Source organism: Chanos chanos, chromosome 5 (genome assembly GCF_902362185.1).
Source record: "Chanos chanos chromosome 5, fChaCha1.1, whole genome shotgun sequence".
NCBI lineage: Eukaryota > Metazoa > Chordata > Actinopteri > Gonorynchiformes > Chanidae > Chanos > Chanos chanos.
In genome coordinates, this window is record NC_044499.1 from 23,055,847 (window position 1) to 23,068,457 (window position 12,611).

Sequence of the window (12,611 nt, forward strand, 5' to 3'; positions counted from 1 at the left end):
AACAACTGTAAGATAATTAACAGCTGGTTTGCTTGTGCTGAATTCAATACAGTTTTCCTTGCAGTAATCCCGCTGTACTGTGCAGGACCTACAGTGAAACTGTAATACTAAAGCAATTTAGTATTTTGGACAAAACTTTATTGCAAATCTCTGCATTACAATATGGTATGACTGCAATTTCATCTCACTATTCTTGCAGTTCTTTAAAGTGACAGTGGTCCCTACAAGATGCACTAACAAACTGCAAATACAGCCAATACACCACGGTTTTGAGAGAGGTCAAGCTACAGCTGGAGAGTTAGATTTAAAGGAGAAGGTTTATCTAAGAACAAAAGGAGGGAATGAGAAAGTGGATGAGAGAGATAGAGAAAAAAAAAGAAAGAGCCAGAGAGAGAGAGAGAGAGGGATGCAAAGGACAAGCCAGCCAACCTCTCTGTTCTTTTTTTCCAGTTAAATATTTGCCTGTGTTATCAGAGAGTAGAAGGGGGTCATGAGTCCGGATGTTCTCTGTGACCAGAAGTATTTTAGACAAAACAGAGCCATGGCTCTGCCCCTCTCCCCACAGTTTCACTGTGCCAGGTTCTTCTTATCTCCACGACAGCGCTATGGGAAGAGCAGGTCCAATACAAGGCCGTTGTGTTTTCAACACTCAATGCTGCAAAAACTGAGGCTGAAACTCACTCAGCACATAAGGTTTTTCAGCTTCCAAATGAACTTGCTTCTCTAGCAGAGTGAACCCTGGTGGTTCTGCCTGTCAGGCCTTAGTGCATACTTTATTAAAACGGTTCCTTACCCTATAAGGGCATTTGACATTACTTTCTGGCTGAACGGTATTGGTGGTTGGATTTTGTGAACATATAACACACAAAATGCATGTCACAAATCGCTGCCAAATTACTGCCCCCCCACCCCCCCCCCACCCCAACTGGCTACACTGACACCCATTTCTGGTAAAATCTGCTCTGATAACCTAACCTTGTTGAACCTTAGATAACAGGGCTTTTGCAGAATACACAGTAACTACGCAAGTTTTACAATATAATTTGAAGATAAATGAGTATGACTCTGGAGTTCACTCAAAAAAATGCTATTTTGGATGCATGTGTTTCTCTGCATGCATGTGTGTTCCCTCACAGCACACTGGGCATCTTGACAGATGAAGATGGTCATCAGGGCCACTAAACAGCATTAAAGTGGATGAGGAGAAGCCGTCAATGAGTTAAGTGTCTTAGTATTTGAATGCAGGTTGTGGTCTGAGTGCAAATTCACTACAAACAGTCAGCGTTTGCAATGGTATGTATTCATCTACAGATATCCATCTATATCTATATCTATATCTATCTATATGTGTGTGTGTGTGTGTGTACATGTCTGGAAGCTTGAATATTAAATATGGATCAAATGACCTGATATGGTTCCTTTGAATCAGCCAGAAAACCCTCACCAAAGGAAAATGATGGGCTTACAGGCTTGGCCTCTTGGTCAGACTGTTGTATAAGAGTCATAGTTTAGAGCAACACTCCACTGCAATAAGCATTCAGTGTGGCTCTGTGTCTTTTCCCTTGCAACATGCTATATCTGAATCAACTCTATCAGCAGAGAGCCAGAGGCCTGCCCTGCACGCCAACCTCTCTCCTGGTCTCCTGGCAGGAACACAAATTCCTAGGGCTGGGTCCTGGTCACCGTGGCCTTCTGACAGCCTATTACAGCCCTCCTGCTGAACCCCCTCCATGACCCCCCCCCCTCCACAACTCCAGAGACTTGGCTGAGCCAAAGCTTCAGTGACCTTGGTCTTCAGAACTCGAAGTTGAGTGTGTGAGACTAGTTATTAAATATAAACACACACACACACACACACACAGACAGAAACAAGCAGACACATATACAGACAAACCTTCAGTCCCTGCTAGATCACTGCAGTGGAATGCTTTAGTTATTATTGTAAGAATCAGAGTCATATGTTAACAGACAGGTCATACCATGTAATCATTTTTTCTCCTCTCCAAAGTGGTTTTAAATACACCAGGGGGAAATCAACAAGTTTATCGGCTCTACCAAGTGCCTCTAAAGAACTGAAGAAATGTAATCATCTGGGCTAATGTGAGGAGATAAGATCAAAACAGATCGTATGCTGCAATCAATTCCTTTGACTTCATATCACCCCAAACAGCCAACCTGTACAGCCTTAACTACTGACTCCGCCCCTTATGGCCAACTTGTACAGCCTTAACTACTGACTCCGCCCCTAACGACCAACATATAAAGCCTTACCTACTGACTCCGCCCTTTACGACCAATGACCGACTTGTCCAGACTCCCTTTTGAATCAAGCCAAAATTCCCTGTGATCCACAGTGTAAAGATTCCCTGTGGTCCACAGTGTCAACAGGTCCAAAAAGTTGCAAAATTTCTGTAGAAGTTGTCAAGTATGTCCACTGGCTTCCGGTAGCAGCCCGCATCCAGTTCAAGACACTGGTGCTGGCCTACCAGGCCACAAGAGGCTCTGCCCCATCATACCTTCAGTCTCTCATAACGCCTTACACCCCAACTAGGACCCTCCGCTCCACGTCCTCCGGACAACTGACGGTCCCCTCACTCCGGGAACCCGGCAGCCGCTCCTCCCGACCACGCCTCTTCTCTGCCATTGCCCCGAGATGGTGGAACGACCTCCCCCATGCAGTCAAGACTGCGGAGTCTCTTACCATCTTCCGCAGGAAACTGAAAACCCACCTCTTTAGAACACACCTGTCCCCCAATGCCTAACCTCCCTTCCCCCAATGCCTAACCTCCCTTCCCTAGAGAAAAAAAAAAAAAAAAAAAAAAAATTAAAAAAAAAAAAAAAAATTACCTTTGTCTTGTATTTCTGTTTGTAAAAGTATCCCAGGGGCGCAATGCGAAAGGGCAATTTGACGCTCAGTCTTATTATGATCTCTGTTGAAGGTATTAGAAATCCGACTGATGCACCAATTGTAAGTCGCTTTGGAAAAAAGCGTCTGCCAAATAACTAAATTGTAAATTGTAAATTGTAAGTAATCTGCAGAGACAGGATACTGCCGTGAGAAAATGACACTGAAAATAAAGACCATCATTACTCAGTACTCACATATGAACCATGTACAAAAGTACTTCTGAGCTTGGACTGCGTGGACTGGCCCGTAGCAGACTAGAACATTCTACACAGTGACCTACTACACCAATTATGCCCCTGTGCTCCCAACACGTAAAACTCAGATGGTAAATACACTGGTATTACGCGTTTCTTTCAAATGCCAAATGTCAAACGTTTGTGTAATGGTGTTCTCCAATGCTGATGCCAGGAGCACGATCTGTTCTCTGTAAAAAACATAAGAGGTGGAGTTTTTCTTGGCTGCAGATCACGTTCCTTAGGGATTTAAATCTCTTCACGTTGTGCATATAGTAGGGGTCATTTGAACATCATGTTCCTGAGAAGAGAAACTAAGAGCCAAATGGAATGGAGCTGAACTGAAGGGAAATTGATGCTGTGTAGATGACCTGATACACTGATCTGTAGAGGTTCTCTCCTTCTCACAGTTTACTAGTGGTGAACAGCTCATACACAACTGATCATTAACTTGTACTTGTGTCTTGACTGACGAGGATGAAGGGACAGTGGATAAATAAAATATCTTTACTGAACTATTCACCGCAGGAAGCCTAACACAGACACAGACACACACACATATATATACAGAAAGAGAGAGAGGGACAGAATTTCTATTGTTCATACATGATTTGTTTGAACAAGTCTTAGTGTCTCTGTGAAATGATGTTGTAGAAAATACATAGGTGTACTGAAGGAGGAGAAAGATCCCGTCTGTACAGGTTTAAACTTAAGGATTTCTGTGCTTCTTTAACAGCTAACACCAAGACCTTCAGGAATGTCTCTTCTGAGACCTGATGAAAGATCTTAAGGTCAGAGAATGCCACAGGAACATAGTGAAAATACCACAGTGATCTTATCAATTGACCACTACCTCAAGGTAAAAAAAAAAAAAAAAAAATCAGTGTCGTTAATCATGTTTCTTCTACCACACGGGACCGTGGCCTCCCTGCCCTGTGACAACGGCATGGGAGCCCCATCCTTCACTGGGACACCATTTCCTTGGAGTCGGGCTGCCCGCAAGCCTTCCGCTTTGTTCTGGACATGCTTCCTAATGGATGACTGGAGGGGAGAGTCCAGAGCACCACTGGGCTTTTGATTGGCTTTGATGTCCATGAAGAGGCGGGACATGAGCTGACCACCACAGATAAGAGTTGTCCATCACATCAGAGCCTCAGATAACACAGCTGGTTGACAGTACTTAAATCCATCAACATACACACACAGTTACACACACTCAGACACACACACACACACACACACACACACACACACACACACACTCTAACATACAAATTTATGCACACATGCACACACACACACACGCACGCTTTTTTAGTTCAATTCAAAAGAAAGCCCTCTTTATGCAATATTGCCGAGTAGACCCTTTCAGTGTAACACAAGCAAAAGTGCACGGTTAAAGTTAACTAAAAAAAAGGCTACTTTCAGACAGAGCCAGATCTACAGATGTAATCCTCCATGAAAATCACACAGACACAACAAACACTACTCAAGACCACACAACTAAAGACACCCAAAATAAACTCAGTCACCCCTCTGTCCTTCTGTAAAAGCCATGAGATTCTCTTTGCGTTTTCTTTTGAGAGTTGGTCTGTCATAAACACAGAGGTGTAAAGTGCGGTCACACCTAACTGAGCAACTTTATAGTCAAGCGTTTAAAATACCTGACGTGCCACGTTGTTTAAATAACCAAATTATCAGGTATATGAGCCAACATGAACAAAACCTGTTCACCTTATCCCCTCAGACGGAAGCAGAAGGGATTTTTTTTTAAAGCCTTATTTTCTCAACCAGCCGAGGCAGATTCCATTTAATTGTCTTTTCCATTGCTTGACTGACCGCTGCTGTCCACACAAAAGACACACTGAGTCAAGGTCAAGCTGAACAAAACAAGCCAAGAGAACATCAGACCAATGCACTGTCACTCTACAAATCGGAAGGCAAAGAACATTGAAAAGCGCATCATCAAGTCCACAGTCTGTACTTTCACCTTGTTCTTGACGCATAAATAAAAACCATTTTATAGTGCATTTATTTGCCTTATTGTATAGCCAACCCTTGCCTAAGGAGTAACAATGCTTATGTAATCTAATGAGACCGTGAGTATTCTGACCTGAACAGCATGAAATGAAATGCTTTTATACACAAACAGGCAGATGTTTCATATCCAAACAATGTAAGAAAAAGGTCTTCTATAGGGGGGAGGGGTATCAGCTAAAAATTCAACACTTGTATTTGTCTTGTCTTCTCAATTCTTATTCGTTTTTTTTTCTAACTGAGATGACCGTGTACATGTCAATCTCATTCTCATTAGAAGCTTGATTTGAGTTTTCGAGCAATGCAGAAACGAAAACTTCCTGTCCTGTTACATCAAAACAAAGATACAAACAACCACACCAACAAAGGAACAGTTTTGCTCTGAATCAGCTAAATCTGTCTATGGGCAAAACAAAGACATAACAGCTGATGTGAGGGGGGCTTTGGGGAGATGCCTCCACCTTCCAAGGAGCGATCAATACACATGAAAGTAAGAGGTCACCGACCTTTGACCTCTGCATTCAGATGGGGGAGGGGAAAGGTCTTTTGTGAAATTAGCTTCACTGATCCAATTGTGCAACAGTGTCGAGGTTTCGTCATTGCCCACGGCGTTCATGGGGACCTCCTCTGCTTCAAATCTCTCTTCTTCCTCCCTCCCTCTCAGCTGTCCAACCGATTTCAAGATTTAAAATTCTGACTTTACATCTATTGTCTCCCCTTTGTCCAAATCTAAAGCCCTCTTAACATCTCTCTTTACTCACACACATGCAGACACGCACACACAAAGACACACACACACTTACCCCTAGGCAAAGGCAACACAAAGTCACCAACTCCAATCTGTCACAACTCTGATCTGAATCATTCACCCAAGTCCAATCTGTCACAACTCTGATCTGAATCACTTGCCTAAGTTCAATCTGTAACAACTCTGATCTAAATCATTCGCCTAAGTCCAAGCTGTAACATTCATCACGCTAGGACATGTTACCTTTAGTTTGATAAATAATTCACATTCCAATTAAAGGCAGGCAAACCACTAAGGAAAACCATGCAAGTCAGTCTCAACCACACAGTGTTCCATTCGATGAGAATCTGGAGGATGTTCTGAAATCCTCTGATTACCACGGGGCAAAGAGAGGACATAAAACGCTGTGTCAGTGAAGTGTAAAGTCCTGACGACACAGAGAGAGAGGGAGAGAGAGACCTCTGAGGTCACACACATCTGGCTACAATCAGAACCATGCATGAGGGTGGGGTCTTTCTCTCTCTCTCCGTGGCTTTTTACGCAGGGTGGGTGGGTGGGTGGGGGACGCCCTGATAGCTCACCAGAGTGCCTGCCATTCTTTAGCTCCCGTCATAAAACCACTGCAGGTTAAAAGTTTACAGGCGACCGCGCGGAAGATGGCTCAGTCTCCGCTGCACGACTGTTAGAGAGGAAAGGTCAGAGGTCAACTCCGGTTCCCATAATGATCAGGTGGGAGAGAAGGCAAAGGTCATCGGTCAAGGGAGGGAAGAGTCTCATTCGCTAAAGTCCCCAGCATGACAATTCACTACAGATGTCTGTTAAGCCCCAGTTCACAGTGCACCAAAACTCAACCAAACCCCCCTCTGTACAGAAGATAACAGACATACAAATGTGCTGAAAAATATGACAGTAAAAGTAGATGCCACAGTTTATCATTTAATGAACATGAGGAACAAACAAACAAACAAAATATTGTGATTATGAAATACTAACTTAGGACCGCCTATTGGGAAAATTTTCACACTTGATTAGGTTTATTGCTTATTTGAACTTTTACACTCATTAAAATTTACACCATAGCAATTCAGGATATGTCAAGAAATGAGAGAAATATTTTTTTTTTGAAAGTTGTAAGTTGTCTTGTAAATAACTATATATATATATATACACACACTTTTACCTAATACTTAGCAGGTACCTTTATTTATTTATTAGTTTATTTCTTTATTTACAGACATTCAATAGAAGTGCATATCCACTCATCCACACACACAGCACACAGAGAGAATGAAAAGATTATCAACAGCCTTTCATCTACAGTACACAGTTACACAGGCTATTGTACAGAGAGCAGAGATTTGTTACTTAAAAATGATGGTAGACTCTTCTCTTTCATCTGTTGTTTTTCTTTTTCTAATAAAATACAGGTTTAGTTTATCTTATGACGGTCTCTTGAGGACATCCAAAAGCTGAAGAAAGATGTGTGTTTGTTATTATGGCCTATGGCTACACACAAACACACACACACACACACACACACACACACACACACACACACAGACTAATGGACGCGTGGATCAGGCAAAAGAACAGATCTTCCATTTAATCTCTAAGCAAAGTGATAAAACATGCGCCGCATCATTAGAACAAAAATCAAAGTAAAACATGCATATCAGTATCAGACACACAATCTCAATTTCCTTCAAATCCATTAATAAACAAGGTAAAATTACTGTGCAAACTCCACGTTCTTAAAAATGATATGGTTCAAGAACTCATTAAGTAAGAAGGCAACATTTGTACATAATAATGTTTTTTTTTTCTTGTCATATTGTGAATGATGATGATGATAATGAAGATGATGTTGATGATGATGAGGATGAAGGTGGTCAGTGTTCCTGACCAAATGTTTCCCTCCCCCACATTACACAACAACTGTTGAAACCTCCACCTCTGACCCCACGCGCCTTACTGCTGCGTAACCATAGCCGCCAGGCACAATGTCAATGCGCAGGGGAGAAAAGTTCAACTCCATTCGCCGTGCCTTTGCTCAGAGAGGACAGATGGGCGTCTGAACTCTCACTGTGACATGACAGCCTCAGAACGACACTTTTGTTCTGAGGTTAGAAGTGTACTATGCCTTGTGTCGAACTCAAACCCATTCAGATAAAACATTACATGAATTACACGAGAACCTGTCTAAACTGACGATAAAGGAGCGGCTTTATATGGTCCACGGAGAGCTTCACCTGTTGCCTGAGTCATGGCGGAGTGAGTTAAAAGGTACCAAAACCATGACGGACAAATATTCCCTGCTACACCCACCTAGGCACCTCACTGGAGGTGGAGGCAGTCCTACTGCTTCACCCAAACCCAAACAGCCTGCAAACTAAAACTAGACATTAGACACGTTTCAAGGCTGTATAATAATTAGCCTGATGAAACTGTAATTTGTTGTTGTTTTTGTTTTTGTTTCCTGATTGGCCATTTTCTGTACAGATTCATCATTCTGTAATGAGGACATGTATTATGTAGTGTAAACCAAGCCCTCCTGACGTTATAGATAATCAATACAGTTAAGAATAGATTTTACTCCAGGCCTTTTTTCTTTTGTTTCCCAGTGTTATGACAGAGGTCACCTCTGACACAACGCTACGCACTGCTGTGTCAAAACAGAGCATGTTATAATGATGAATTACACCTACAATTTAAAACACTGGTCAAAACAGAGCATGTTATAATGATGAATTACACCTACAATTTAAAACACTGGTCAAAACAGAGCATGTTATAATGATGAATTACACCTACAATTTAAAACACTGGTCAAAACAGAGCATGTTATAATGATGAATTACACCTACAATTTAAAACACTGATCAAAACAGAGCATGTTATAATGATGAATTACACCTACAATTTAAAACACTGAGGTCCATCCAAAGAGTAATCGATTTCACTTTGGTTTCCCAAAACTAAAAGAAAGAAAGAAAGAAAGAAAGAAAGAAAAAGAAAGAAAGAAGGAAGGATTTGGAGAGAAAAGCTATGAAAAGGTCACAGCAGAAGGAAGACCCACTGATATTCATGGAATCGTTACCCTGGTAACAACAGCCTAAAATAAGACTAAATCAACAGTGCTACATCTCTGTCACATCCAGCAGTAATATGTGTGTGTGAGACATGTCAGGCAGCATTGGTCTGAGGCTTTTGTCATTTCCCGCAGGTTGCTGTTGGCCCTGAGAGACAAACAGGGCTTTTTGGGGAAAAAAACATGGAGAGAAGAACCTGTATTCTCACTGGGGAAACAACAAACAGACAACGTGCAAGAAGTTTCTTTTGAAGTGTTGCTCTGAAAACAAATACATGGTTGAGGAAATCGATCTTATTTTAAGAGAATCTATGCCCAGACCATCTGGGTATCAACCCAAAATCTTGAGAGGAAACTAAGGTTGCCCCAGTCAGGAAAAATAAGCCAGTCAATCCAACAAACAGAAAAAAAATCAAGGGCTGTGTAAAAGAAAAACAACTGTGATTATACCTTTATGGTCTAAACTACTGAGAAATCCAGGTAAAATTAAATAAATGGAGACAAATTAAAGAAAGTTTAATCAGGACACTGACTCCAATGAGCCTGATGTGAAAGATGATCACGATGGTCAGCGAGCAGTAAGCTTTGTGAAGAGCCAATTGCAGATGAGTGATGTAAAGTTTGGGCCAAAAAGCAACCAAAGAAGTAGCGAATTATTACACAAAGTTACAGGGAAAACAAGAAGCTCAGGAAGTACATGTGTGTGTGTCAGAGAGAGAGAGACAGACAGACAGACAGAGAGGGAGAAAGACATAGAGAGAAAGACATAGAGAGAAAGAAAGAGAGAGCAAGAGAGAGAGAGAGAGAAAGAGAGGGAGAGCAAGAGGGAGCGAGAGAGAGAGAGAGAGAGAGAGAGAGAGAGAGAGAGAGAAAGATGTCTCCTTCAAGGCTACGAGAACACTGCCCTGTGTAATGGGGGCTATTCTTATCTCTACCAGATTAACTCCCAATTGTTCCCCACAAACAAAAGTGGCCTCATAGGAAGACCCCCCCACACTCACACCAACCCCCGAGAGGAGCCAGATGGCCACTGTCCGAGACCTCTGACCCCAGCTCTCTTCAGAGGGACACAACTGCACGTGCTCAGAGCGAGAGAGGCCACCCAGTGAACTTCATCATCATCACACCCACAGCCAATGTGACCAAAACCTCCACCAATCACACAAAGGCCTGATGACACATCATTTCGTTAACAATTATTATTCAGAAGGCCAATTTAATGACAGTGGTGAAATCTAACTTGGCCAACTACTTTGAACGGGGAGAGCAGGTTTAGATAAAATTAGTCAGAAAAAACCCTCAAAAATTATAGCCAGTAAACTTGCATCTTGGGTTCTCCTTCAGAGTGAGAACTGCCAATGAAGTTTTTCATCATAACTGAGGACGGTAAATCTTAGCTACTATGAACTTACTATGAACTTTGAACGCTGCTAAAGCAAATATCACCTTAGATGTGTCATCAACTCATTGATTTGTACCAGAGAACACAGCGACAGACACTCATCAGAGGCATTTCAATGCTATTTTAGTGCTATTCATAAGCAGATCAATAACCCAGTGAGACCATGAGAAGCCCAACTGCATGTGAACACAGTGATAAAAGATCAATGATGGATCTGCTTATCTTACCAGTGTAAACTGCCTAACTTGCCACAATGTGTCCAACAACTCACACATGAGTTGACCTACAAAAACACATTTAACACCATCTTAAGCAAAATTCAAACACAATTTGCAAGCAGAAATGCACTGAAAGTTTAGCCATGAGAAGATTTCAATGGGAGCAAATTTCAAAGCGGCTTTGTGGTGATTTCCACCACATAATACAAAAAGCCTTTTTTATTTCCTGATGAAGACTTTCAGTTTCATTTCCCAAAGCACAGTTCCCAGTTACAGCATTTTCCAGGGCTCCGAAATGTCTGTAACCTCTCTGGTGCCGTCAGAAGAATTTTTTTGGGGGGGGGGGGGGCTGGAAGCACATTGGAATGCAACCAGACACAATGCTTTAAATCTCTAGGTCAAGGGATCTTCAGGGACACAGATGGATGTCCAGTTAAGATAGGAATCTAGTCAAGACAGACTGGTTTGTAAGTGTTTCACATTGTAGAACATTCTAGAGTAGCTCTAAAGAATCACACTCTTTCCCACACTCTCCCAGGCCCCCTCAGTGACAGTTTATTTAAAATACTACTGTTTTGTTAATATTGATAAGGTGCTTCGGTTTGAGCAAATTCTATCAAAGAACATCTAGTTTTTCATTTCTTTATTTCAGTGAGTCCAACATAACTTCTGTCTGTTCAAGGAATTGGTAACTGACTGGTGTTTTACAGATAGTTGAATACATATAAACATTTACACAGTGCTTTCTCTCTCTCTCTCTCTCTCTCTCTCTCTGTGCGCTCGTATTGAATCTTTCTAAGAACGTAACCTACTAACATTTTTGACCAAACCAGGTCAATGTAGGCATATCCTCCACAAGGCATCACTGCGTCGCTAAGCCGCTCCTCCAAATATTTCAACATTATTTAATTATACCATATTAAATTTATCCCGATGCGTCTACCTTAAAGACTAAATCTACCTTAAGCAGAGTGCCAGACATTTATTCTACCCGAATCAAAATTTGAGACATTTCAGTTCTCATATTTTTTTTTCTTTTAACTGATATTTGTCATGTTTACGTAATGTAACCAACCATATCTTGTCTTAGGTTCACTGTTCCCGTGGTGACTGTACACTAGTCACGCAGGACCACTCAGGCTATAAAAATGTATATAGATGATCCACGCAAGTATAGGCTATTTGAAAAACTTAAGGGTAACATACAACAAGGGACATTCTAAAACGCTCAACGTGAAAAACGCTTAACGTAGCTTAATGCACCTGAACTGTAACAATAGTATGACAATGTCATAAAACATGTTAGATTTTTGATGCAGTCCAGGCTCATGAACGCATCTTCTCCGTGTGCTTGCGCGGAGATGTGTCTGTAAACACTGCGCACTTGAAACCTATTTTTTTTTCTTGTACACGTACGTAGCAAAACAACGCTAAACATACAGACTCCATTCTGTCTTAGACAGAATCTTTACCATCCAATGCAAATTAAACGTTCACCCATCAAATACTGCTAAGTGTGCGAAGTTACTTTAGTTATCGCAACGTAACAACAGTGATTCACAAAACGTAAAAAATGTTTAGCCTGTTTTCAAAACCAGATCTGACTTGACTTACCTTTCTGCGTGTTTAAAATACTTTGTTAACGGGCGGTTACAGAGATGAAGATCACCTTATCTTCGTCTCCTTGTTGCTGCCTCGGTTCAGCACAATTTTGTCTTAATTTTCCCTCTTGAGCTGAGCCATAGGGACGTTGGACGTGACGTCAAAGAACTCACTGTATGAACCATCTGGCTTTGGTGAACAGATCTGCCTGTGCCGTGTAGTTCCTCTAAACGAACAGAGCGAACTTAATACGCTCTTAAGAAAGACGCGATACAAACACTGCGCAACAGTGATACATTCGCTTTCTAAAACAAAGCCCACTTCATCAAAAGTAACGGATCATGACAATAGTCACATTAACCAATGTTGCTCTGT

At 41.7% G+C, this 12,611-nt stretch overlaps 1 protein-coding gene across 1 annotated transcript in view; it reads right to left on the minus strand.

The window, feature by feature from the left end:
* The window catches only part of greb1l (GREB1 like retinoic acid receptor coactivator), a 52,034-nt gene extending 39,723 nt beyond the window's left edge, over positions 1 to 12,311 (minus strand). Inside the window, exon 1 of the mRNA XM_030773912.1 lies at positions 12,249 to 12,311. The gene's annotated coding sequence lies outside the window, so the exon portion shown is untranslated. The remainder of the gene's footprint in view (positions 1 to 12,248) is intronic.
* Between the last annotated feature and the right edge of the window lie 300 nt (positions 12,312 to 12,611).